Source organism: Ascaphus truei, chromosome 3, assembly GCF_040206685.1.
Source record: "Ascaphus truei isolate aAscTru1 chromosome 3, aAscTru1.hap1, whole genome shotgun sequence".
Classification (NCBI taxonomy): Eukaryota; Metazoa; Chordata; class Amphibia; order Anura; family Ascaphidae; genus Ascaphus; species Ascaphus truei.
The window spans coordinates 412678319-412684318 of record NC_134485.1 but is presented as its reverse complement, the minus strand read 5'-3'; the positions used below and the strand labels follow the sequence as shown (position 1 = coordinate 412684318).

Sequence of the window (6000 nt, the reverse complement as noted above, 5' to 3'; positions counted from 1 at the left end):
TGCAGACTTTCAGCTTTAAATTGATTTGTTATGTGTATTCGGGGGGCGTGGGGGTTATTTGTTATATGTATTTGGGGGGGGGGGGGGTCGCATCTTTTACCATTGTGTCCAGTATTTTTTGGACAGCCACCTGGCAACCCTATGCACCACACCACGCCGTGTAGTGGCGGAATCTCCCAGAGAGGGGGCGACACCGTTACAGCTATAAATAAAAATCAATGAGTCCATGAAAAATCTTTCCTTTTTTTTTTCTTCTTTTAAATGCACAATAAACATGCTTACAATATTTTCAAGAATGTACTGACCATGGAAGACTACAAGCCCCATGATGCTTTGCAGCAACTAGCCACGCCCATGACTTTAGTGCAGCCTGGGTCTCTCCCTCAGTGTGGCAGAGTGCTGGTAGCCCGGGGAAGCAGCGCAGAGCCTCAGCACTCACAGCTGCCACCTGCACAGCCAGGCTCTGGAAATCCACATCCCCAGTGGGACAGGTAAATACAACCTGAGAGATCTGCAGTGGGGGGAAAAAAAGCTGCTAGTTGTCATGTGCTAAACACGGGAGTCCGTGGGGAAAGGGAGCAGTGGTGTCAGAGGGTGTTTGCTGTGCAAGTAGCCCCCACAGGGGTTTCTCTTTTACAATTACTTCAGTATTAGGTGTTACCTTTAACCATTTGTATTTTGCACTGGAAAGTGGAGTCACAGGGCTACTTCTGTGTAGTTGTAGTGTTGCAGCAAACATTGGGGAAATATGTTGATTGCATTAACCCCTGCAATTGCAGGAGAGGTACCATGTGTTGCTGCCCACCCCCTCTGGCACTGCAGGGGTTAATGCAATCAGACTTTCTCGGGTGAAACTCCCTGTTCATGGTTAGGGAATCTGGGTAGAAACATGAGATCCCTCTGACAGTGCCTCGCCTCTGTGAACAAGGGGTTACTTTTCCTTCTTGCTGTAGATCTGTTTCCTCATTAGATTGTTGGGGGGCTGGGGGGCTCCTGCTAAGTTTCAAACATCTCCTGCTCCTGCTGGTGTGTGGGACACAAGTGCCCCATTCCCCGTCTCCTCTCATAAGGACATGGAAGTGCTGGGGAATGCAATGTTAGGATGTTTCAATCCTTGTTATGGAGCTGTGTCACTACTCGCCCTTGTTTTGCAATGTGCAGACAGTATATGCAGTGCTTTGCAAAATGTACAAGGTACTGTACATCAATTACAAGCAATGGGGGGTAAGCGCGACAGGTAAGCAAAGGGAGATCCTGCCCCGAAAAATGTACAATATAATAATATTGTAAAACTGTGTAAATACCCGGTGATCTATATGAACTACAATAATAGTTTGACCAAGAAATGTAATCTTCTTGTGGTGGGTATGAATATAAATGGTGTACTCATTTTTAGTTTTTATATTATTATATTTTGTGTGTGTGTGTGTGTGTGTGTGTGTGTATATATATATATATGTATATATATATATGTATATGTATATATATGTATATGTATATATATATATATATGTATATGTATATATATATATATATGTATATGTATATGTATATATATATGTGTGTATATGTATATGTATATATATATATATATATATATATATATAATGTGTGTGTATATATATATATGTGTATATATATATATATATATATATATATGTGTGTGTATATATATATATGTGTATATATGTATATATACTGTATATATATATATATATATATATATATATGTATATATATATATATATATACACATATAGTGTGTGTGTATATATATATATGTGTATATATATGTATATATAATTTTTTTGCTGCCTTCTGCCTGTGTAGTAATATCCCTCCTTATTACACCATGTTTTGTATGCATGTACTGTAAAGCAGTCTGCAGCTGATACGCCCAGCAGCAAAACTTTGAGATGACATAATTGTGAATAAATACATATTTGATTTAGGTGTTAATATGCCCCACAGACCTAACTGATGTCAAGACACCTGGGACACTGACTGCGTGTTCTATATACCTCTCTCCGTATATTAAATGGTATAATTTATATTTAGACATGCGGTTATTTTAGTTACAAATTAGTTGGCATTATGGTATGTGATGAGCACGGATACTGTCCTATGTACATCTTCTTCTTTCCAAGCAGGTAGTGAGAAGGTACAAGGAGTTAAAGGGACTTGCAGAGGTCATCTCCTGTAGGGTGTAATTAAAATATTTATTGCATACATCTTCATCGAAAAAAGGTCACCCTACTAAGAGAGCCTAGGACAATTATGCCACATTGGCAGCTTTGCAGGATAAACCATCTGTGAATGAGGCCAGAGACGCAGCTCTGGCAATAAGGAGTTTAGGGACTTATTCTATGTCTGCCAAAGTGGCAGTCTTGGCCAAAATTCCCCATTGAAGTCAATGGGGAAAAATGACCCGATGCGCAGTTCCAGCGGATATAGAATAAGGTGCCATTTTATTTTCGGAAGAAAACCTTTGGCGCCTGCCATGAAAAATAGACCCACTGGAATATTAAATGATGCCAAGTGGGTGTGTGCATTCTGAATGTAATGTACGATGTGTGAGGGGCCATTAAGCATTGCATTGGGATCCTTTACTGCAGTTACAGGGTATTTGCAAAACCATGCCGTCCTCCCTTTGAACCAACCACACTGTGGTTACGTTACCGATGTAAATGCTGCATTACAGGGATTGCGATTTGTAATAAATGGGGATGTTATAAGATTTACTGTGTACGCGTATCTTCTGGCTGATACTCCGTATATGCAGCATCTTCATTGGTAATTCCAATTACAGAGATTGAAGCCTCCGTCCCATGTACTTCAAATCCTCAGGAATTGGAATAGACCATTGGCATATCTTCACTATTCTTAACTCGTATACAGTAGACATGGCCAATTAAGTTGCCCCCAATAAAAGCAACATCTATTCATTTAAGGGGGCAATCTCTCCCTGGGCCATAGTGAACTAATTCCAGTGACCTGTTTACGGGGTCTCATTTAAGTGTTTTTGATGGAATTTTTTTTTTGTCCCAACTCTGACACCTGTATAAATAGTTTAAAATGTAAAAAAATTTTTTTTATAAATTCGACTGGGGAGGGTGATGATTTCCTCTGGCTGCTCCCTTTTCTGTGACTGTGGGATCAGCGAGTGGTTGTACAGCCATAGTCCCATTAATTTTATTGGTTCTCTGATAAGGGCGGGCTGGGATAAGGGGTAAAGAAAACACTTTGATTTACAAAAACTTCCCAATTTGGAAAAACCCTTTAAGAAATTCACCTGTCCGACTATGTGGGGATTGCTACTTTTTAAATATTTAGGATCTTTGGATATTTGGCCAAAATTGTAGGAGCTATGCACGCGTCTTACAGAGTTCTCTTGTGTAACGTTAATGTTGGACTTATAGTGTGTTACATGCCCAAGTGCCTTCCGTCTGCATTTCACTTGCCGGCCCGCCCGCCTTCTGCGGCGCCATGTCGCTGTGCCACGTGATGGTGTGTTGTCTTGGCAACGCAGTTCCATCTGGTGTCACGTCACATGACGTTGAGGGAGGACCGCTCCGGAAAAGGGAAGTCCCCCCACCAATAAAGTCTCAGTCCCCCCACCAATAAAGTCTAGTGCCCCCCACTTTGCGCACCGCTGTTGTATACTATATTTAACACAGCAGTCTGCGCTGATCAACAGTTTAATTGTTCTGGGGAAGAGCGCGGGGCATATTGGGGCACCCGAACGCCCAATAGGGCAGTCCGTCCATGGGTAAGTATAATATCCAACCACCAGACCACCGGGCTTTTGCCCTGTGTCCCGGCGACCCAATCCACCCCTGGTGGAGGGTAAGGATGAATGTGGAGAGGGGGGTGTGCTTGTGAAAAGGAGGGTGAGTATGTTGTGTGTAAGCAAGGCGGGGATGAGTGAGATCTGAAAAGCTGGGATGCCCTGAGATATTTTTGCAGAGGTGCCCTAGTTTAAAAGAGGTTGAGAACCCCTGGTGAGTAGGGTGGAACGCCTTTGTATATCTTAGATGCTTGGACAATAGAACACAGTATGTGTGTTTGTGTTCTGGGAGCAGTGCTGGTGACTTTCTTTGTTGCAGGATTTAAGCAGTCAGTTTGGCATTCACAAATGTCCTGTGTTGTCACTTGCTTTAGTCATACTTTATCCTCGTTGGGAGATCCAGCCAACAGAAAGATGTGCCGCATACAATGTGCAAACAATGCTGGTTTCATGCAGCTACCCAGCCTTTAGAGCAAACATTTCCTTGCAGTTAAATACTACAGTACATTGTTTCTCATGTACAGCAGCTATAATCCAAATGTGATCTGTTCAGCTCCAAATTGGCAGCAAGTGGGTAAAAGCAGCGATGCTCAGAATGCTGTCTCCGTATCTTGCCCACCTGAGCCTGTCCTGCTCTGTTAAAGGGACAATCCCTCCTAGGACCAACGTGAATTAATTCCAGTGACATGTTTAGGGGGTTTCATCTGTGTGATTGATGCCTGTTTTACACAAATCTGACACCTATTATTATTTTATGTTAAACTTGGGCGGGGTTTCATTCCCTCTTCCAGCCTCCCCTTATCTTTTTATTGTCTCTCTGATAAGGACAAGGGGGGAGGGGGATAATGCTAAATAAACACACAGGCTTCTATCAATTAAGTGTTTTAACACATATAATGTTAGCACGTTGCCTTCTGACCATGTCCTGGTGATTTTCTTAGGCTAGGTCCCCAGTGGTCACGGCGTGCGCCACACAGAGCCTTCTATGGGGTGGGCGCGCCCAAGCCGCGATGCGCGACCACCTTGGCCAAAAGACAAGATTTTTGTCTTTTGGCGCAGCGGCTGTGCATTGGTCACGCCGGCGCTTCAGCCAATGATGAACCAGCCACATGACGTCTTGGCCGTGCCCCCGCCACGCCTCCCTGCCGTGATCTCCTGCAGATCGCGGCTTTCACCCGGGCACGCGCGCGTGCAGCAGTGAACCCTGGGGCCCTAGTCTCTAGCTTGTGAGATTACCATGGTAACCTTTAATACTGCACTTTGCTCTGGGGACAGCTCCATTTTAACCTCCTGGACACTTAATACTTCAAAATCTTATCTCTTGAGCGGAGCATTGGATTAAAAAAAATCTTCTTGCCCCTTTTTAACACTTTGTTTTATTTTTAAAGTAAGTAGGCCTACCATTAAATAAAACTCCAAACATTTTGATCAGCGCAGACTGCTGTGTTAAATACAACAGCGGTGCGCGAGACTTTATTGGAGGAAAGGGGCGCGGTGGTTACAGAGGCCCCACGCTACGAGCGCGAGGCCTCTGTAAATGTACTCGCCAGCTTCTTGTCCATGCGTCTCCAAGGCAACGCAGCGTCAAATGACGCCCGTTACCATGGAGACGTGATGTCGAATGACGCCCGTTACCATGGAGACGTGACATCATTTGCCGCTTCTTTTAAGGTAAGGGAGGGGTGCGATCAGGCGCGGGGGGGGGGCGTAGCGCAAGAAGTTTGTGCACCCCTGATATACAAAACTATACCTGCCGCTCAACTAACATAAACAAATATGTAACAAATAATGTAAACCAGGAGCATAAAGGGAAGAACGTGCATATCTATACAAAATAGGCTGATAAGAAGAGATCAGCGAAACAGAATCCCTTATACATTGCACTCATGGAGGATACAAGTAGATTGGGGAACTGCATATCCCAGGGTTACAATAATCCCTTAGAGGCCATTCATATCCAATAGTAAGCGAAAACCATTAAAAATAAACTTGATTGGATCAAATAAAGGGAAAATAGGGATGTGAGGGTATATGTACATATATAATGTGAACTAAAAAAACAGATGGTGGTTCTGGATCTAGGATCCCACTACCCATAAATTGCTAATGCAAAAGGGGTGAGGGGGGGGGGGGGCCCTCAAGAGGATAATACTTGTGATCCGAATTCAGCATACAAATGCAGCAAACCTACAATTAAGGCTGGGGCCATGGTT

The 6000-nt window shown here is 43.4% G+C and overlaps 1 protein-coding gene across 1 annotated transcript in view; it reads left to right on the top strand.

Annotated features, from left to right (window-relative positions):
- Nucleotides 1–355: 355 nt before the first annotated feature.
- The window catches only part of CAPN5 (calpain 5), a 143349-nt gene continuing 137704 nt past the window's right edge, over nucleotides 356–6000 (top strand). Inside the window, exon 1 of the mRNA XM_075592662.1 lies at nucleotides 356–491. The gene's annotated coding sequence lies outside the window, so the exon portion shown is untranslated. The remainder of the gene's footprint in view (nucleotides 492–6000) is intronic.